The 21668-nt window shown below is 47.9% G+C and overlaps 1 protein-coding gene across 7 annotated transcripts in view; it reads left to right on the top strand.

The window, feature by feature from the left end:
- The window catches only part of SLC8A3 (solute carrier family 8 member A3), a 118999-nt gene that overhangs the window by 39308 nt on the left and 58023 nt on the right, over nucleotides 1-21668 (top strand). The gene's annotated exons all lie outside the window — the stretch shown is intronic.

The raw sequence follows: 21668 nt of genomic DNA, 5'->3' as shown, positions 1-21668 counted from the left end.
GGAGGGCCTGAGCTGAAGCCTGTTACATGTGATAGAAAGACTCACAGTTAGAGCAGGTGGAGGGAGTTGCGTTAACCATCTCTTTGCTAGTATTTGCTGTTTTTTTGGCAAGGTTGTTTTGATGTCATTTTAACTTGATCAGTGGGAAGAACAGAAGCCATGCAGTCAAGGCAGCTTACTTAAAGCTTCTCTTCTCAGGCAGTCCAGGTGTCTCTAGATGGCCATGTGCCATGAGGACATATTGGTAAATAGCCATGAAATTGGGCTATTTACATGAGATTTTAACCAAGGTTTGCCAGGACTGGCGTGCAAGTAAGCGCTGAAATATTTCAGTCCTATATGGAGTAGAAGGACTGCCCTTTCGTAGCTGAGAGGGAGTGGAGATTTCACAGGCCCACAAGATGAATTTGTGAAATATTCTTTGGGAATGTCAATTTTTTGGGTGGTGTTTCTTTGTGAAAAATGAAATAAAAGGGCAGATTAAACCCCTTTGGCTGCACAGCATTTTTGTTCCTTGCAGTAACTTGGAAGCAAAGAGAAAATGCAGTAAACAGTAATCCCTACCATTAGGGGCCTTTCCTGCAATTGTTCCTTCTTTCCCTGGGTTTCAGTGGAAGGAGGAATTTGGCTTTTCCATTGGCTTTCTTTGCCTGGATGTAGATTGGGAAGTTTCCTCTCAAGCCGCTGTGGCTACATACTTCAGTCATCAGAGGGGTTAATTTTTAGTGATCAGGGTTGGAAATGTGACAAAGGAGATTAGATCTAGAATCCCATTTTGCTGGTGCACTGATAACAGGATCTTATCAGCCTGCCACTCTTATTTGATTACTAACACTTGCTACAGCAGAAACTGAGAGGGATAGATGGGAAGTGGCTATTGATTGGTAATCAATAGGGATGGAGGTGCTTTCATCAGCACCAGGGAAGGTGGCACATTCACCTGCTAATGGCAGCCTGAAAATCCCAGAGGGGATGCTCTGGGTGCTGGGCATTGGCATGGCAGCTTGTTGTGCTATCGGACCAATGCAAGAAGAGATCAGTCTTGAAATTAGTGCTTTTGGCAGTGGCCCTGTGTAAGCTGTGCCATCCGGTGACAGAGCCACCCACGCTCCCGCCTAAGGTTAGCAGCATTGACTGAATTCATCCAACACGCCCTGGGAGGATGGAGAACAACTGGGTATTGTACAGTGGGGCTGACTGTGCTCCCTGTTTGAATACTGATTTTTCATTAAACAACAGGGGCTTGTGCAGTTGGGAATAGGACCAAGCCTCCATTTTTCTTGAAAGAAGCCAGATGGAGTTTCATATTCCTTTTTTTTTTTTTCTTTCTCTGTATATACTCCTATATGGATTTTTTTATCTCCTCTCCTCTGGCCTTCCTTCATTTCTCAATTTGCTTGTGCTTTTGCTTCCAAGCGCACCTCTGTTTCATATGCTTTAAAAGTCCTTGGAGAAAGGAGCCAGGATTGGCAAGTAATGCAAATATAAGAAAAGCTGAGGAACATCATACATAATGTCGGTGTCACCTCCAGTAAGTGAGTTTTAGGAGAATAGAAAGGGCAGTCTCTCGTACAGCCCCTTGCAGTCAGCACGCTGTGGTGGATACAGACTGGGGTGCAGATGGTTCCTAAGTTCCTGGTGACTAGAAACCTGAATACTGTGGGTAGATCATCACGTTCCCTTCTGCTCTTTCCTGAATTAGACTTGGTGCTGGGCAGAGCCAAGCAACCTCCTGCCATCGCTAGTTAGCTGTGCAGAGCACGGAGTGGTGCACCCCGACGCAGGACCATTAGTAGCAAATTGGGACATCGCTGGGCCCAGCAAAATGGTGTTTAATGCTCAGTAAGTGTAAGCAGGACAGACATTTGATGGCACTTTTGGCATCAGGCAGGGAACATAGCTTTGTTTTGCTCTAGCAATTGCTGAACTGTGTTCAGCCATGGGAACCGCATGAAACAGAGACTTCGGACGCCGCCAAGTTTCTGATATAGATGTTCATGAACACCATGTGTTGCAGCCCTTCCTGCTTTGCTTCTCCTTAGGCTGCCTTCCCACTGTTAGGGTGTATTGGGTTTGCGTGGCAATGTTTTGGTAGTGGGGGGTTACAGGGGTGGCTTCTGTGAGAAACTGTTAGAAGCTTCCCTCATGTCCAACAGAGCCAATGCCAGCCAGCTCCAAGAGGGACCCACTGCTGGCCAAGGCTGAGCCCACCAGCAATGGTGGTGATGCCTCTGGGATAACATAGTTAAGAAGGGGGAAAAGGTACAGCACGACAGTAATAGCACCGAGAGAGAGGAGTGAGAATATGTGAGAGAAACAGCTCTGCAGACACCAAGGTCAGTGAAGGAGGAGGAGGTGCTCCAGGTGCCAGAGCAGAGATTTCCCTGCAGCCCCTGGTGAAGACCATGGTGAGGCAGGCTGTCCCCCTGCAGCCCATGGAGGTTAACGGTGGAGCAGATAGCCACCTCCAGCCCATGGAGAACCCAATGCTGGAGCAGATGGAAGCCCAAAAGAGGCTGTGACCCAGTGGGAGGCCCGTGCTGGACCAGGTTCCTTGGCAGGACCCACGGCCCCATGGAGAGAGAAGCCCACGCTGGAGCAGGTTTGCTGTCAGGACTCGTGACCCCGTGGAAGGGACCCATGCTGGAGCAGTCTGTGAAGAACTGCAGCCCATGGGAAAGACTCATGTTGGAGAAGTTTGTGGAGAAGTGTTTCCCATGGGAGGGAGCCCACGCTGGAGCAGGGGAAGAGTGTGAGGAGTCCTCCCTCTGAGGAGGAAGGAGCGGCAGAAACAATGTGTGATGAACTGACCACAATGCCCATTCCCTATCCCCCTGTGCCGCTTGGGGTAAGGAGGTATAAAAAATTGGGAGTAAATTTGAGCCCTGGAAGAGGGGAGGGATGGGGAGAAGGTGTGTTAAGATTTAGTTTTCGTTTCTCATTATCCTACTCTGATTTGATTGGTAATAAATTAAATTAATTTTCCCCAAGTGGAGTCTGTTTTGCCCGTGACAGTAATTGGCAAGGGATGTCTCTTTCCTTATCTCAACCCATGTGCCTTTCATTATATTCTCTCTCCCCTCTCCAGCTGAGCAGGGGCAGTGATAGAGTGGCTTTGGTGGGCAGCTAATGTCCAGCCAGGGTCAACCCACCACATAGGGTTACTTTTTTTCTGTAGTAGACTGTGTGGGGCTGAGTGTGGCTACACTGTGCCCCAGTTATCTGTGCCTGTGCCAGCTGCCCGACGTGGGAGCTCGGGAGGATGCTCACTGAGGAGATCTGCAGGGTGAACCTCTGTTCTGCGGCATCCTGAGAGGAGCTGCTGGGGGGAAGCGTGTGGCATGTCTGACAGAGGGTGTTTTCATGCAAAATCCTTCTCTGGGATGGAGAGCTGTGTGTCTTCCCTTGCATTCTCCATTTAAACCCAAGAGAGGCTATTTTAAAAAAATAATAATCTCGTTAAGAGAATATTCCATTTGCATGATTAAGCCCTAGAAGTCAATAATGCCAAGCAGAACATTAATTCTGCCCCCAGTGTGTGTAGTTATAAAATGATATCTAATTACACGATTACAAACTGTTTATCTGATAATCAAATGTATTCTCAGTGTCTTCTACATGCAGAGCTTTATGTGTTGAAACATCTTGTCATATTTTTGTAGTCCGCTGTACTCTCACCAGTTTAATTGTCTTGATCCTGCCATGTGCAGCTGAATTGACCTATGCCTAATTCTCTCCTAATTTCTACCATAATGGTATACATCAGAAGATGCTCCCTTCACGTTAAGAGACTTACGCTGGTGTAAACCAGGCAAAATAAAATAAGGAGTTTGTCCCTTGTATGGGGATTGTCAGCCCTTCTCAATTTGTGGCACCTTAAAAATATTCTAGGGGGGATATATGACCCCCTTCAGAAATATCTTTGTTTTATAGTGTATGGCAATCTTGTTTTTTGCAGTAACCTTTCGTGAATCCCTCAGGAGCAGTCCGCGGTCTGCCATCAAAATGGCAGGCTGAAAGCCTCCGCTCTAAGCCTTTTAGGCAAAAATTCCCTTCCAAGTCAATGGCTGTGTATTATGCCATTCACTGTCCATTAGCACTCCACTTTGGAGGGTGAAACAGTTAACTTCGGAGCAATTTTAGCTGCAAAACTTAGGTGGCCTAAATATGCCTGCAACAGTTCTCTCTTATTATGTGCTGTTATATTTATTTTCTAGTATGTTGTGCAAGAGCAGTGTACTAAACTCTTTTGCTCATGAATGACTCTGAGAAGTTCTGTTTGTAATACATGAAGAGATTCACTGTACTGAGGGGTATTGCACTTATTGATATAATGTGGCTTTGTGGTATTTAAATAACGAGATGTGGTTATATTGTTGATGTCTGCATTGTGTGTAAAGAGAAAGAATTACATTTGGCTAAGCATCTCTGTCACGCCATGGGACAAAATTAATTCTGCCATCATAGTGTTCTCCTTCATATTGCCCCTTAATTTGGTTGATGTAGTATGTGTGCCAGAATGCTGTTGAGCTAAGACTGCAAACTCAAGCATCACTTTCTGTAGCAAAAATCAAATCATGCTTTTTAGTAGGGATCTTTTTTTTTGTCTTTTTTTTTTGTTTTTAAATGGCTGACTGCAAACATCTTTCTCTTAATTTACGATTGCAATCAAGAAACAAGCGCTTATCTTAGCTCAACAAAATAATAAAATAACATCCAAATGACAGTGATAGGCTGACACGTGGAAGTGTTCTCTGCTGACCAGAGCTGGCGGGGTAGAGCGTGGCCGTGGTGGTTCATAGCCATTTAAACACCCTGTAGCTGTATCGGTAGCAACTGTATGTTCGGAGTGGTTGAGTCCAGGCTATGGCCATGCTGCTCTCCAGGAAGCTCATGGTGGCTCTGGCCTCTGCCATAGCGATGGACGTGAAGTTTCTAGTAGTTGTTAAAGTATTTGGTTCTTAGCATGGAGACGATAATGAAAAGGAAAAAGTTCCTTGAAAAAGAAACAAAACCGGAGCGTGGTGTCAGTGCTGGGTTGTCAACTGCTAGGTTGATGGCCGTGCACTGAGTGCGTCAGACTCGAATCTCTCAAAACCAGGCTGGGCCAGTTGTATTTTTATTGACTAAGGGATTGTCTGCAGGTGTTAGTAAAAGTCCATTAAATCCTTGTGTGGGTGAGCTCATTCCCGGGGCCTTACTCTCTAGTCTAATTGCCTTTGCAGGAAGATTAAGCTAAACAGAACCGAGGTCATGTTACTTCAGAGCGTGAGCATCCACACAGGGCTTTCTCATGCCATAACTTCCCACTCCTAATTAATTCAGCTTAGTTTTCTGGAGCGTCCCCAGGCAAATGAGCCCTTCCTGGTGTTGCTGGATTGCAGTTTTCTTTTGGGATGTCTGAAGTATGTGTCCTTCCTCCTGCTAAACCTGCAAGATTGGGGGGAGTGAACAGGCTGTGCTAAGTCTACAGTCCTTTGAAGAAACCAACAAACATCACTTGGAACTGCTGTCCAGGACTGTGCAGTCATACCAGGGCACCCAGTAGAACCCCCCTGAGCCCTGGCAACGGCAGAGGTCCTCGGCAGTGCTAGCCGCGGAGCACCTGGTACAGGCACAGCTTGGATTTTAGCCTGACACGGGTCTGTTATGTTGCACTCCCAGGGCAAAATCCACCTTCACTGGCAAAAAAGGAAGTCAACACTTTGGACTAGCCAGGCTTGGTAAGCTGGGAGCGCTCGCAGGGCAGCTGAGGCAGCTGCAGGTAGGAAAATCTGTTTTAAATCTGTTGCTAACATGCCTGTGGCTACTGCAGACCTGCCTGGCCGGTTCCCTTTTCCAGCCATTGCTTTGTGGCCTATAAGGTGGGGGACACTGGCTGCTTCTCCTGGACCTGCCTCAGGTTTGCTGTGCAGTGTGGGGAAGACACATCACTGCTCTATGCCTCAGTTTCCCCACATGCAAAATGGGGGGTAACGTAGCAACCATTACCTCTTCTAATGCCTCTAAACTCTCTTACCCTGGGTCTTGTCCCTGGTCACTACTTGTTGCACCTCTCTGTTCCAGGGAGGCTCAGAACTGAGCATCTCTGCCCTAATAAGGCACGTGTCGGAAGAATCAGAGTGATTTTGAATATGACTGGAACTGTACCAGATGAGACTGCTGCCTTAGCAGCCTGCCCAGCCGCAGGTAGGGATGAAGCTGAAGGCATCTGTGCTGCATTCGGTGCCAGGCTTCAGCAAAGCTCCGTGTGGGATCAGGTCCTTGCACATATCCAACGGCATGGGCTGAGATTAGGAGAATGCAGAATCCAAAACTCATGTAAGGCAGGGCATCTTCAGTGTCATAGTCCACACAGGACTGAGCATTTCTTCCTTTTGGGGACCAAATAGGTTTTTCAAGTACATTCATTGAACTATACATTAGCTCACAGCTTAGCATCTTTCATTAGATATGCGGAAAACTATCACTTGGCATTGGACTGAATGGAGTGAAATTACCTGCTGCATTACCCCCCTGGGTCTAATGTATTTATTTATATGTTAAACACAGAAGAACACTTTCTTTCAGATGGAAGGAAAGATCTTTAAAACTTAACTTTCAGGCATTGCCAGCTTAGCAATCTTCATACTGTATTTCTCAAAGAAAAGATGTTTGAACAACTATCTAAATGTTCCTATCTGTGTTATAAATCTCTCCGTATGTAGTTAAAACAGATAATTTTTGAAATCTGTGCTACTTCTCATCACTTGCATGAGGTTGTGTGCTACTGTGAGGATCTGTACTTTCCCTACTCTCCCGGTATGGATACTGCCTAGCTTGGTTATGTCCACAGGCCTGAAGTGTCTCTTGGTAACTGGAGTGAAGTTAAATAGGCTGGTTCAAAGAGGTAAGGGGAGAAGAATAGTCTTTTCTTCAGATGGAGGCTTGATCAATAGGAGCATTTATTTGCTGAAGGACTGTGTTTGTGCTTGGTTTAAAATAGACAGCTGGACAGGGTAAGCAGAGACTAATGTGGCAACTTGAGGCCTGTGAAAATCCCCATAGGGTTTGGTGTGAATTCTCCTCTGGCAGAGAGAGGTCCCCCTCCAGCCTGCTGGAAAGGGCACAGCCCCTGACATCTGTCCCTTCCCCATCAGGTGCTGGAAGAGCGGTGGGGAGTGGTGCCATGGCTCCTCCAGGCTCGGTGGCTGGCTCTCCCACCACGCTGCTGGGATGCTGCTAGAGGTGGGCTCAGTAGCTGTGGGAGAGCTGTGGACATGATGTTGACTACACGGCATGGTGTGCTTCCCTAGCGGTGCTGTACACGGAGCCACAGGGGACATGATAGATACATGACTTAAAAAAAAAAAAAAAAAAAATTAAAAAATTGTCCTTTCCCTTTCTCCACCAAGTTCTCAGCTTCAATGTTATCCAAGGCCTGGTCTCTCTGTGTGAATCACCTCTGTTTGCGCAGGCAGCATGGGTAAGCTATTCTCAGTCTTCCACAAACACGATAGCTATGGAAAAATAGACTGGGATGCCTTCTGGCTTGTCTATCAGCACCAGGCTTTCCTGTATAATTACAAGGCCTTTATTACTGGGAAAAGCAGACAAGACCTTGTCTGACTCTCAGATCCTAGGCTGGGCTTGCAGAAGTGGTAGTTATATAAATAAATATAGAAATCTTTTGACTTGAAAACTGAGCCTATTTCATATGGGAACCATTGGGGGGGGTGGGGGGGGACAGACACCCAAACCAAAAACCCAGCAATGACAAAAATCCCCAAATTACAAAGTTCCTCTAACATTAACCACACTTTGGGGAGGTAAATATATCTCCCGCTAACATTTAAAGTATCTAATTAGCAAAGCCAGGCAGTCACAAAGGAGACTACCAGCCATCTCTGAGCTAGACACAAGTGACTTTGCTGGCAGTGTTTGCAAGGTCACCCCTTTCCTATCTTTCCCACCCCCAAAACTGGCATAGCGGGGAGCATCTGCCATCCATTTCCCCCTGCCAGGCAGTGACAGGAAAGGTGCGCCGGGAAGATGAGAAGCATGACTGATGTCAGCGTAGCTGTGCTGAATTATTGCCTCTTGCGTGGGGAGTGGAGATTTGCTTTTGGGATGCTGGACTCTAAATCATCTATCTCTTTCTTTTAAAGGTGAACTGAAGAGCTTTGCATGGGGGAAAAGATTTACCAATTATTTAAGAGCATAGTAAGCTTTGAGCACAGCTACATTTGCTTACTGAAAATGAGGACCAAAAATCACTTCCTCCTTTATTTATTCTCTGCCTGATTTTTGGTAGTTGCTTTTGTCTAATCAACAGTACCAAGTAAATCAGTGTTGGAAGGAGTTACTGTATTTTAGTGCTGTGCTTTCCAAAGTACCCTGTGTCCCCTCCTGTAGTCCTGGAGTGAAGCTGTCGTCGTATCTTGAGAACTTTGAGATGGGACAGGGGGCTGGTCAACACAACCCCAGCGTAGACCCTTAGGCCCACTTTATCTAGAGGCATTGAGGAGGTACTAGTTGGTTACATGCAGGCATAAAGCCTGTTTCTGTGTTGTCAGAAAATGCAGGTGTGAATGCACATCTGCATCTGAGGCAAGAATTGGGGTACAGAATAGCTTTTAACCAAGATCTGTGCTTTGCCTTACCATGTGGAAATCCAGGCTTGAGTTAAAAGTATTTTCATGGTAACTGGTGGCTAATCTCAGGGAAGATCTGATTCTGTGGGTGTGAAAATCCCAAGCAGTAAAAGGACTCTTAGAGTATTCCAGCCCCAATGTGATGCCCTGCCAAGGAGGGAGCCTGCCTTGCAGCCTGCGTGAGAGCAGCAGCTTTGCTTTTCCGTGGCACCTTCTAGCATCCTTACAGATCTAACACCCTGTTTTGCAGATGAAACTAAGGCAAGGAGGCAGTTTTGTGAGGTTGATCCATGAAGCTCTGCAGAGGGAAGTAATGGGACCAAAGTCTGCAGTGCTTTTCTCTGCTACAAAACGCTCCCTCCTTCCTCCTGAAGGAACACGTTTTCTCTTTCCTTCTTTCTTTCTCAGGCTTAAAGTGTTTCTCTCCTTTCTCCTTAGATGCAAAAGCATAACCCTCGCTATGACATTACACCGCAAATGGCATCTGTCCAGGGAAAAGGTTGGCGGGTGCCAGCCTGGCCATGAGGAGCCAGTCTGGGTGCTGAGGGTGATGGAAATTTGTGCAGGGAGTGTGTTTCCCAGGGAATTTCAGGCTGCCTGTGGGTAGGTGCCAGTGCTGGGAGCGTGTGGACCTGCAGGGGCTTTGTGAAGGAAGGCAAGGAGCTGCAAGCCCTGCATAGTGCCTGTCCCAAGCTGGGAAGACCTGATCTCATGTTCCATCCACCCGTGGGGCCTCAGTAAGGGATGCTGGGGGCTGGGAAGGAGGGACTGGAGTTCAGTTATTGACAGTTATTGACTGTCCCTCCTGCCAAGTAGGAGCAGAAGTAAGTAAAAGGCTCCTACAGAGGAGTTTCCGTATTATCTCCCCCTGCAGCAGTGCAAGGCACATGGTGACATGGGGACCATTCAGCCCCTCAAAGCCACCCTGCCCCAGGAGAGTGAAGTGCCTTGTCAGGGATGGGTGAAGTTTTGGGACCAGAGCAATGGTTATCACTGTGGCCTGGGCCTGAGATGCGGCGATGGGAGGAGGAAGGTGGAAGTGCTCTTGTGTGGCTGCCTCTTGGATCCCCTGATTGAGCATCCATCTCCCTTCCCATCTGGCTGCCCTTCCACTCAGGGGCTTTAAAAACCCAGAGCCCAATACTCCCTCCTGTTTGAATTATCTCTCCTGCCCTCCCACTGGGGTATCACATAAGTGTGGGCTGACATTTCCCCGTCCAGCGGATGAATTGCTTGCTGCTGTTTGGTGTGGTCTCTCCCGGAGATCAGCATCCCCCCAAGAGCCTGCTTGGGATTTATTGAAGCACTGCCTGCCTTGGAGACTCCCCTGGATCTTTCCTTCTCTTTTGTTTTTATTGCTGTAATAAATCTTCCCACATCTCTCTAGCTGGAAGGGTGGGAGGGATGGAGAGGGGAGGTTTCCTGCCTAGTGCATTGCAGGCTTTTATTGACTGCCAGAAGTAGCAGTAAATCTGAAGTGGGAGGTGGGCTGGCATCAGTGAGCAGAGTGCTGAGTTTCCAGTGATCTGAGTTTCTGGGGATCCAGCTTGGTCCCTGGGGGATCACTGCTGCTCCACAAACCCACCAGCAGACAGAGCTCAGCTTCAAGATGGAGCTTGACTTACTGCCTTGGTGCAGCCAAGCAAGACGGGTCATCCGCTTCTCCAGGGCTTGGGTCGGTGTGTCTTTGCGGATCTTCAGCAATCTGGGAGCAATATAAATTTGACAGAAGAAAAAACCTACCCTGAAATGTCCTGGCTGGCACCGATGCGATGCTCGCCTGCCTGGCTTCCGGGGAGTTTCCAGCTAGCTGCTTTGTTTTAGCCAATATTTTATGGTGTGGTTTGTTTTTTGTTTTTTTTTTTAATCTACAGCCCCAAAGCCCAAACTATCTTTGTTATTAGGCTTAGTAATTTTTTCCTGTTAAAAAATTCTCTTCTGTGTTTCAAGAGCAGTGTGTGCAGTCGGTGGGGCAGCTGCATGGCACGTTTCCCTGCAGCCTAGCGGGGTCGGCCCCAGCAGCCCCAAGTGCTGCAGCACATGGCGGCATCTAATTAGAGGTGATAGCAGCGCTGTGACAGCGATGAAACCTCTGTTCTTCCCCTGCTTCCGTTGGGATGTTTAAACTCCAGAGTGGATAGCCTGCAGGGCTTGTGCAGTCTCTGTTGTTGAAGGATTTAAAAAAAAAAAAAAAAAAAAAAAAAATTAAATGGCTGTCTGTCAGGGAGTGGCACAGGTAAAATTCATGTTGCCTGGAGAAGTTGGCTGCTAGTGCTGGCAAGGGGCTCTCCCTAACTTTTTTTTCCATGAGATTCCTGCCCTTTGGACCAGCGCTTCCTGCAGCATGGAGAGGGGACTGTCACGGCTGGAGCAAAGGCATCAGTGGTGGTGTGTCCTGGAAGGACGTGGACTGTGGCTTCGAGAGCACTCCAGAGTTGTGCTGCAGGGTCCAGCCTGGGCAGCTGGTGGGGTGGGAGAGAGAGGGGGCATGGTTATGCGTAGTGCTGCACCGTGCCTCTCCTCCTGCACCATGGCTGGAGCACAGGCCCTGGATATCTTTTCAAAAAGCATTAATGCAGTCAGACCTCAGGGTCATTGCATGGATATCAACTCTGAGCATAGGTGTCAACAGTCCTTCCCAGCAGCGTCCAGAAACAGCACGCTGTATGATTTTGTAGTAAATGAGTACTTAATACCCATCAAAACACTGTAAATACTATTTGAAATACTTATGAATAGCTTTTTTTTTTTTTTTTCAAAAAAATCTATTAGGTGGTAGATCTACTGGGGTTCTCTATGTAGATCTGCCCGCTTTGTCATATTTAAATGTGAGGCTACAGCATAACGTTTGCCCTTCTTAACTTTAGCACACGCATACACAACTGCATCCCCCTCTGATTTTCTTTGAGTTGCTTTCTTGGGCTGCTCGATAAGCATGTGATGATAGGGGATATGTGTCACCTGGATTCCTCTAGGCTGGGAAGAATGACGATGGTCTCTTATTTTTGCCATGGCCCATCAGACTGTGTCAACAGGGTGAAGTCCAGGGATCCCTACAGCTAGCGCCATCCTGCTGTTAGGGGGAGGCTAGAGTGCTGTCCTCAGTTGCTGGTATATCATAAAACCTCTAGCCTGCAGTCCAGGTCAGACAAATAATAGAGAGGTCTGCCTGTAAGAGATCCTTTCCTTGGATTTCTCAGTGAATGTTATTTGCCACCCACCCCACCCCCTTAAGTCCAGCAGGTTTGATAAGAATCTCCATCTCTTGGCTTCTGTGAGCTCTTCCCTGCTTTCTTTTAAAGGGACCGTGGATCCTAGCTCCGTGTGATGACAGAAGTAGTTGTGGCCCCCCTAGCAATGACAGTCACTTCTTCCTCCGCTGTCATTTAAATGAGCCGTAGAGGCAAAATGTTACTCTAGCAAAGAGACTCTCTAGCACTTAAACTAAAAAGCCCAGCTTTTATAACTTGTGGCGTGAAAGGTATTGATGTAGCTTATGTTTCATCCTTTGGGCTTTAATTCCCCTTAATTTAATTACCACCTTAGTTACCAACCTGGCTCCGCACCCATAACAAAGCATTCTTGCAGACCCCCCCATCCGTGGACAGGAGAGACCCACACAGAGGTCTGTGTCCCCTCCCCACCCTCCTCTCATTTGTTTTGCCCCACAGATAAATGCTGGACTATGAAGCCTGTATGCGGGCTCCGCACCTAGAAGGGACATTGCTATCTCTCTTGTGAAATTTGGATACTTATAGTAATTCAGCTAGAAGCAAAGAATATCTTTTCAAATTAGATTTCAGCACACTGACTGCATTCCTGGCCAGGATCTGGCAGTTTGTTGGCAAGAGAAAATGAAAAGAAATAGGGGAGAAATGTAAAAACTGTCAGATTCTTAATGATGTTCTAAAACTGGAGATGCTACAAAAATGAACATGGATCTCAGCTCTGTGAAACCAGTTCTCACATCCTTAATTCATGGCCTTTCTCACCTGAACAGTGGGGCCAAATGTCTTGGTAGGGGAGGTGATTGACAGCATCTCTACCGCAGTGCACTTAGTGTAGTGCTCTGGCTTTTTCAGGCTAAGCGAGGTAAGCAAAGGGCTTTTTCTTCCCCAAACTAACCAGCTCTCAAATTAGCCTTGTTTCTCATCCTCTGTTGCCTCTGGTATTTATAGAGAACGCCACTACTCTGCTGTTGTAGTTTACCATCAACAGTCACCATTAGTGCCTGCTTTAACTTGGAAGGGATTTCTCATCTCCCTGGTGCCAGCCTGCCTCCCAACAACCGTAGTCAATGGAGTATCCTGTCTTACAGGGAAGGGCAGGCACGCAAGGAGACGGCTCTTGGTGAATTACCCATGGAGGAAAAAGCTCGGTTTGTGGAGGCCAACAGTCTACAAAGTTCAAGAGGTGATCCACCTGAAGGGAGGCATATACGTCTTTCACTGTCCCAAGCTAAGCACAGTGATTGCTGCTTGCTCATCTGAGAATCATGGGCATAACATGGCCATCTAAAAGATGCACCATGCGACATCATCTCAGCTTAAGGCAGATACACTTGCACCTATGTCATTTCAGACAGATGTTTTTCCAGCCTGTTCTTGAAGATCTTTGGTGCAGTGGCATCTACGTTCTCCCTAGGTAATCTCTTGTAAGTCTTCAGTATCCTAATCCATTAGAAAAACATTTCTAATTTTTAAGCTAAGTTGATCTTGCTCCAACTCCAGCCTCATATTGTTTATTCTGATCATTGGTGACATGCAAAATACATTTTTTCCCCAAATCCTTTCATCCCTTGGTTCTTCCTAAATAAGCCTGTTAGATCCTTGAATGCTATGCCTGAAAGTTGCACTCCCCCTCCCGTATTCCCCTCTTCTGTAGGGTAATCCCAGTTCCTTTTAACTTTTCTTCAAACAAACCAACCCTGCTCAACCTCCAGTTGTTGTCTTTGCTCCCCTGTGAACTTCTTCCGTTTGGTCCATGTATCTCTTGAGGTGCAGCACCCTGAGCTGGACCCTGAACTCCAGCTGAGGGCTTTCCAGTTCTGGGTAGTATGGAGAGATGGGTTTGATCCCAGAACCTCTGGTTCGTGACTGTCTCTGCCACCTTCTCTAGGTCCTGCCAGTCAATGCTGGTAGGTCATTCTTTCCAGCCCTTATTTCTGCCTCCTTTCCTAGCCATTTAAAACTGGGTCTCATCTGTCTTTGTAATTAGTACTGTGTTCTGCAAAACTTTCCCTGTTTGATGAGGCTGAGGGTATGTATACCTGCAGTGGCTGCTCTTCCTGCTCCTATTCCTTCCTATAAGCTTTAAGCCACTGTAAGTCCTCCTGGTCCTCTCTTCTGGCCTCGTTCTGTGTTTTCCAGGACATCTGCTTTCCTGCATCTGCCAGGGTGCACTGGGTGCTGAGCACAAACCTTTAAGCCCAAGGACTGTTCACTTCACACCCTGCCTATGAGAAGGTGACTGTTTATCTTACTTTATAATACGCACTCTGTTATGAAGCTGTTGGAGATCCCTCTGTCCTGATATACCTAAATTCAGACTTAATCAGCTGCTGCAAATGACCCCTAACCTCCTGTTGCATCTGAGTTGTGTTTGTCATCCCTCTGTCAGGAGGAAGGACTTCCCTAATGCCCGTCGAGATCTCTAAACTTACTGAAGAGCTGTGAAGCCTGTAACATGCTAAAAATAGCTTTTTCCATACCCAGATAATATTTTGAAATATACTACTGGTCTGGAGCAGACATGCTAATTCTATTTGGCTTATTAGGAAACCTCCTGGTGTGTTTGAGAGGATGTTGTATTCCTACCGAGCCTTGGTTTGAAGATGGAGTAAGGAGGGAGGTATGTTTTTTCCCCTGGATGGAGGACAAGGGGGAGATTATCAACAGGACATGCTCTCCACTGCTGTCACACATGCTGTCTTGGCACTCAGTCGCCTTACAGACCCAGGAAACCTCTGGGCTGGGACTTGCATGTTCACAACGTGCTTCTCTCCATCTGCAAATGGCAGGGGTGACAGGAGACACTCTGGTGCCCTGTGTGTTTGCAAAGCTGTTGCTGGCTCCCCACACAGGGCTGACACTGGTATGTCACACACCCATGCTCACAGGGGTTGGCAGGGTGCATCCCCTCATAGTGCCTTGCCTTGCTGTGGGATCTCCTCCATCCATATATGATGGACTCATGACTGAGTCAACAGCTCATGGAATCCAGGAGTTTGTCCCCATACTACCTCCGTAGAGAGAGGTGCCTGTAAGGCCAGGCCAGTGTCACCTGTCTTCTCTTTTTCTCTGTCTTGTCTCCCAGCATAATTTAAGCCCAGACAAATGTGATACTCCCTTCAGGGAACAGCACAAGGCAACCCGCTAAGTTCTCCTGGGTCTCAGCCCTCCCTGTTCCCTCCTCCCACTTTTCCTCTCACTCTCTGTCTCATCCTTGCTTGTCTGTGTCCATGAAGGTTTTGTAAGTAGCTTGGAGGAGGTGGCTCAGTTGCCACCTCTGGTTTAGCTGTGCTGCTTACGTAGCCTGGACTTAGCTGAGTAGGTCTTCTGGGAACTCAGATGGGGATGCCATTCCTTAACCACATCCTCCTTCCCCAAAAAGCTGCATGCAGAGTACCTGAGGCACTGGGTATGACTAATCTGTTCTGAAAATCCCTTGAGCTGCCCAGAGTCACTGCTGGGGTAAGCAAAGGATGTGTGAACAACTCCCCAGAGATCCTAGAAGGAAAGGAGCAAGAGTTTCTTGTTTTCTCCTGCGGTCACCTGAGCAAGGTGGTGGGGCTGGCTATTTCTTGGAGGAGTCTTTAGGTGGCAAATCTGGCTTCACTACTGTGCAACATCAATAATCAAACAGTTGGAGAGATACTGAAACAGTTGGGGAGAGACTAGAGAGAGACTGGGCTTTTAGGAGAGGAATTGAGGAGAAGAGATTTTCTTTCTCAAAGATTAGTTAGATTGGTCTGTGTATCTGCCTGGAGACAGCCCGAGGAAAAGTACTAGTGAAAAAGGATTGAGGGGGAGGGAATAAGTGGATATGGTCTGGCAGATAATGGCATCAGGGTAGCAAAGCCATAACTGGTGGGGCTGCAGCGGGAAGGGAGGGTGAGCTCTGCTGTGACCCTGTATTTGGTAGGAGCTTCTCCTCCAGTGCACAAGGCCTTTTGGTCCCATTTGTGAACAAAGTTTCTATGAATTAGACATTCCTCTGAATAAGAATAGCATCAGCAGTTGTACAAATTAGGATGGACAGGAGTCCTCAAGCTTCAAAATAGGAGCTGAACACCAGCCAGTGCCAGGAGAAAGCAAAGACTGTTCAGAGACCTCTAACACAGGTGGGTGTGTTGCAGGCACCGTGCCCAAACCAGCTGGAGTTGGGCACTGCCAGGATGTTGGGCTGGATCAAACAGGTCACCTGCTCGATGTGGCAGACTGTGTCTGCTATTCCGTTGTGGGAAGCAGGGTGAGGACAGGGCATGTCTAGCACGTTCTGGGAAGTAAGGAATTCCAGCTGGCTTTTCCTCTCAGTAAAGCAGGCACAGCTGGTGGTGACAACTGCAGATGAAGAGGTAGAGTGATTGCCTGGGACGCCTTCATTCTCTGCCTTTTTGAAGATCTCAGGAGGCACTTCTAGGAGACATTACCTCGACAGCAAATATCAGGCAGAGATCTCAAAATTGTTTCTGCCCCTTTGAGACATAGGGAAGTGCACAGGACTGCTTCCACAAGTATCTTCTAAAATGTTACTTTTGGAGATTATGGGTGTAATGTTTGCTTTACACAGCATTTCTAGCATTAGTTATTTTTAACTGCATGTAACCTCAGCATGTCTGTTGGCTCTTTGAAGCTTGCTCCTTTTTTCTGGCATGTCATAGACATTTATCATATGTGAGATGGACCCCAAGGTGGCCATCAGCTATCAGTCTGCCTTCCTAGTGAGGCTGTGCAGGAACCAGCAGCTTCAAGATGAAAGTCCCCCAGATGTGCTGGCAACCCTCTGAACTACTCGGGCCCTGGAAACTGTTCTGAAAATGTTCATTTTCATCATCATCATCAAAAGTTCTTGTGGTGAGCTCTTATGTGGTGAATGCCTGAAGTTCAAAGGAGACAATGCTGTATGGCGATTGTGATGGCACCAGTCAGATCAGGAGCTGCAGGTGAGAGGCGAGACGTTGTAACAGACCTGTAACTATTTGGTCCCCAAATAGTGAGGGGGCCCAAATGGTGAGGAGTAGTCCCGGCTATTCTGCCTTTGTTCTCTCATCAGGTTCTGCATGCACCATGCATTGCTGAGTTTTGGGGGCATCCACTTTCAGCTGTTTTGTGCAAAAGAGGGATGCTGATGCCACTCACTATGTCAGTGGCTCCTAGCCCGGAGCAAGCTCTGTGTGGACCTGAGCCCACAAGGTGCCCTTTTCTCCCTCAGGAAGTCAGACTTGGCTCACAAAAATTTAGTGTCACTGTTCAGATGTACGCACTGCCCCGAGCCTGCTGCACTAAACCTGAGTGCTTCCTCACCTCCTGGAAGGGTGTTAACCACGACACAAATATCATGTGTGATGCTTTGGCCACCAACGCTGTGGAAAATGTGATGGAAAAAGAATTTCAGTCCTTGGTAGGAAGCTGTACAGCCAGACGTGGTCTTTTTAACTCTGATCTTCTAGGTAGCTTGAAACTGAACCTTTCATTCCTCTGTGAAATATCTCCACTGGCCCTAGAGCTCCCTCCCCCTCCCACAGACATTGCTTTTTTCGTGTAGAGTGTTTTTTGTACCAAGACATCTCCTGTGCCTGCTTTCCTCCATGGACACTGATGTGACATGCAGAGCTGAGCTGTCAGAGCTCTGGGGTGTTTTTTCCCTCCTCCCTGTGATGAGCTGTGACACTCCAGCATCCCAGCTCCACAGGCCACTTCTCCACGCTTTTGCTCGCATTTCATTGTGAATGCAGCAGGGGTCTGGGAGCAAAATGCAGTGGCTAGAGGTGTGCCCAGGTCAGGGGGGATTTTTGAAATACGGCATTTTTCAGCTTTACTTGAAGAATCTGTAAGGTAGCACTGCAGATTATTCCTGCTCCCTTTCTTCACAATTCTCTTCCTCTTGGATTTTTTTCCCTGTTATTCTAGATTGTCCCAGCCATTATCTTCTTTCCTCTGCTCCTCTTCTGGCTGGCTCGGGGGAGAGTTTTGTGGGTGGATCATGGGCTCTTTGGGGCAAATTTACATCCCTTGGTGATGCAAATGAGGAATCACATTATTGGAGTTGGTAGTGCTGAGCAGCATAAATGAAATGACCCCTGCAGGCTTATTTCCGCGGAATAAAATAAGGCTGAATATGAGGAGGGAGCCAAAGAAGTGCGAGTGGAGCTTCTTTGTTGTATCTTGTTGAACAGCCATCGCAATGAATGAAATTTCACCTGTGCCCCGTACAAGGGCCAGCCGGTATGCTGGGCAGTGTGAAGATGAGATCTGGGCCTGCAGCCAGCCTGCTGAGCAGGGAAAGCCGGCAATCTGGGAGCAGCTACCTGGGTCCTCCTGAGAAAGAGCTGGTCGAGGAGACGTGAAGCTGTGGGCTCCCCAGGGCTGCCAGGGACATCAGCCAGCCTGGTGCAGGGAGGGCACCTGGCCCCTTTGCTAGCTGATACGTGGGCACTGACATCTGGATGAAAGTGGATCCCATAGGTTGATCCTATTAGGAATTTCAGCCTCCCTGAGGTTTTACTCTCCAATGTATTAAGGCTGAGCTCTGTCTCATCTCATATCTCCTTTGCAATAGCCTCTCTGGCTTTAACCCTTTGATGTCCTGGTGCTGTTTAATCCTGCTGACTTGATGTGTTGGGGTTTTTCATGGGGCACATCTGGGATGTGAAGACAGCAGGCAGCTCACTGGCAGTGCTGCATACCAGGGGAAGAGGCTTTGCATTTCCAGTACTATTGTGAGAAGGGTTTGATTAATACCGCTGCAATGTGTGGTGATACCCTGGGCCTTGCACCTTCCTCTCTGGACACCTGAGCTCATACACCAGCCTGGGAGAAAGGTTGTAAGTGGGAGGAGGTCTCTCTGGAGTGCTGCAGGGGGCTTATGTCCTGCTCCCACCGCCATTCAGGATGGTGGTTGATGCAGGTTGGCATGGTGTTCTGTTGGCAGCTGCACATCTCCTCCTCAGTTGCCTCCTGTGCAGTGGTGGTGGCTACCAGATGCTGGTGCCTGGACCAGTGGGAGGGGACATTCTGCCACTGCTTGTGGCTGTACAGGTCCCCATATCCCTCTGCTGCATCCCCCTATCTTATTCCCCTCCCAGGCAAGCACCACTGCAAGTCTCACCTACATGGAGCCAGGCACTCAGACCACAGAGCTGCCAGGCCAGGGAAGAAGGTCAGTGTGCAGCAGTACACTTAGCACAGCTCAACCACCTGGTCCCTCACACCCCCAGTCAAAGGCCATTGCTTTGTTTCTGACCGCAACCTAATCCCTGCAGAGCAGTCGCTGTGTGCCAGATGCCCAAGCGGGCAGCTGGGTCTGGGCCTGTCTCCATGCTGTGGTGCCTGGGGATGTCAGGGTCCAGCTGTCCCAGGCAGGGGCCCTTCAGTTGGCACTGGCTGGGGGTCCTTCCTGGGAGGAGGCCGAGCATCCCATGACTCCATAGGGTGCTAATGGGATCAGGGCAGGGGAAATGTGAGGCTGTCTTTGGGGCGCCCTCTGAGGGGGCGCAGCATGCAGGGGAGGTTTGCTTTTAGGGATGCTGCTGAGCAGTTATATACTAAAGGGGTGTTTGCGTGGCTTCCAACCAAGGAATTGATTTTGCCTAGGACTATTTGTCTCTTTGCCAGGCCATCCCCCGGGTCTTTTCTAGAGTGGCTGGTGTGCACTGGCACTATTCCCCCTGGCTGAGGGGGAGAATGTTTCCAGTGGGGAAATATCACAGTCTCACGAGGGAGACACCTGGTTATAAAAGAGGCAAGATCTGGCAGGGAAACATCTAGCTCATTGGTCCCCAGTGACCCCAGCCATGCATGGAGGCTGGAGAAGCAGTGAGCTGCAGGCAGCTTTGCATTTTACTCTCCCCATGAGTCACAGCTTTTACATTTCAATTTCGTTTGGCTGCGGGCAAGGTCAGAAGGTGTCAGCGGTGCCCTGGTGGGTGGGAGGCATGGGAAGAAGCCCAGGCTCCTGGCGAGCAGCTCCATGCAGGGAGCTGGGCTGTGGGGAGGAGACTTTGTGCTTGTTGCGTCAGCTTCAACAGAACATGAGGGAGACGAGTGGGGAGCCAGGGTGTACAGCCAGACTGGGGAGCAGGACTCACATTGGGACACCCCCAGACAGGGCAGGCTGCTGGAAAGGGCAAGCAGGAAAAAGGACCTTTCCTTGTTCCAAAATCTGTAATTTTTAACTCTAATCTGACTACGTTCCCCACTCAGGCAAGGACTTCTTTGAAGAAACCATGCATCTCAACCATGTTCCAGATGCTGTAGTATTGAACAATATCAAATGCTGGAAAGTATCAGTTCTCGTCTAGCAGATGCCCTGGCAGGGAAGCCGACTGGAAATCCTCAGAGAGATTACACTGATCTCCTTACAAACAGAGAAGCATGGAGTAGAATAATTTATTTTAAATATTAATGCTAATTTAACATTAATTTTGACTTTGTTGCTGGTGGGAGGTACTACTGTGACACTTCTAACGAGCTGAAATCTTCTTATATGCTTTAATCTTACAAAACTGAGATGGGAAGGACAGAGCAGATGCTTTGCTGTGCTCTTCTGCAAACTGGTGGAAAATCTGCAGTTCATTTGACTATTCACCCATTTCAGTGATTCTTTGAATAGTATGGAAAAGCAACAAACAACCCACCACTGTCTTGTAGTGGTGGCTGGTTGCTTGGGGTTTTTGGGGCGGTTAGGAAAAAAACCGCTGTAATCATTCCAAAGGGAACAGTTTAATTTGTTGGTACAGCATCTCAGAGGGTTTTCTTCAGGTCCAGGTTTCCAGAGTAGGTAAAACCACTTCTTGGCAAACAGGCTCTCCATAAAGAACACTTTCCACAGCAGCAGGGGTAACAGTAGACATACGCAGATGCTAGGATGCCTAAAGATCTTCTAAGACCTGAACGCTGAGCCTCATATTTCTATAATTATATTGAAAATATTGCTGAATTTGGAAAAGGAATCTATAAATTAGATTTGTTGTTGCAGACCCACTGCCAATTGTGGGACTTATGCTGTCTCTGCAGAAGTCAGGGCTAACTTTGGCATTGGCTTCAGTGCACCTTGGCCTGAGCTTGGACTCGTATAACTTTGAGACCTTTCAGAGGATGTTTGCTGATAAAGCAAGATTGCGGTGCTGTGGCCAGATGTTGGGAAAGGTCAGGCCGCCTCTGCGCTGGTGTGCACTGGCAGGGCTCATTACTAGTTTTGCTGGGCCACTGCAGGGCTGGGTTGGTCGAACTCAGCGCAGGTTCTCCCAGCAGCAGAGCAGGGGTATGCTCAGGTCGGGTCATACTGTTAAAATAAGTCATAGCCCTTTGCGGATCCATTATGCAAATTTAATGAGACGTAGAAATATTCCTCCCCTTGCCTCTACACCCTAACTGTGCTAGAAATTCACCCAGGTATGTGATTATGTGGAAGTATTATGCAACGAGGGCTTCAGAAAAGCACAACTCTGTTTTGCAGCATCTGAGAGGTTTTTCCAAAGCATTTAGCAGCAGAACTGGTACAGCCATACCAACATCCATGGCTGGACATTTCCCACATCTCTTCTGGATGCGGCAGCATATGTTTGCCACTGTGAATATGTTGTGTGATCCTTTTTGCCCCAATTCCAGGAATTTTGCAGATTTGCTGATAGAGCTGGCTGAAATACAACCAAACTTGATACTTCCTCAGCAGCAATGAAATATCAGGATACTATCTTTGTGTCCTGGCTACGTGGAGAAAAGAAAGTCCAAGATCCAGTCTCCATCTCCCATGAGCTTCGTGTGAGTGTATATATGCATGTATTTAGGGATCTTTTTTCCATATGCTGTTTAT

The sequence above is a fragment of the Chroicocephalus ridibundus genome, chromosome 4, assembly GCF_963924245.1.
Source record: "Chroicocephalus ridibundus chromosome 4, bChrRid1.1, whole genome shotgun sequence".
Taxonomy (NCBI): domain Eukaryota; kingdom Metazoa; phylum Chordata; class Aves; order Charadriiformes; family Laridae; genus Chroicocephalus; species Chroicocephalus ridibundus.
The sequence above is the reverse complement of the archived record's forward strand: the minus strand, read 5'-3'. Positions and strand labels throughout refer to the sequence as shown.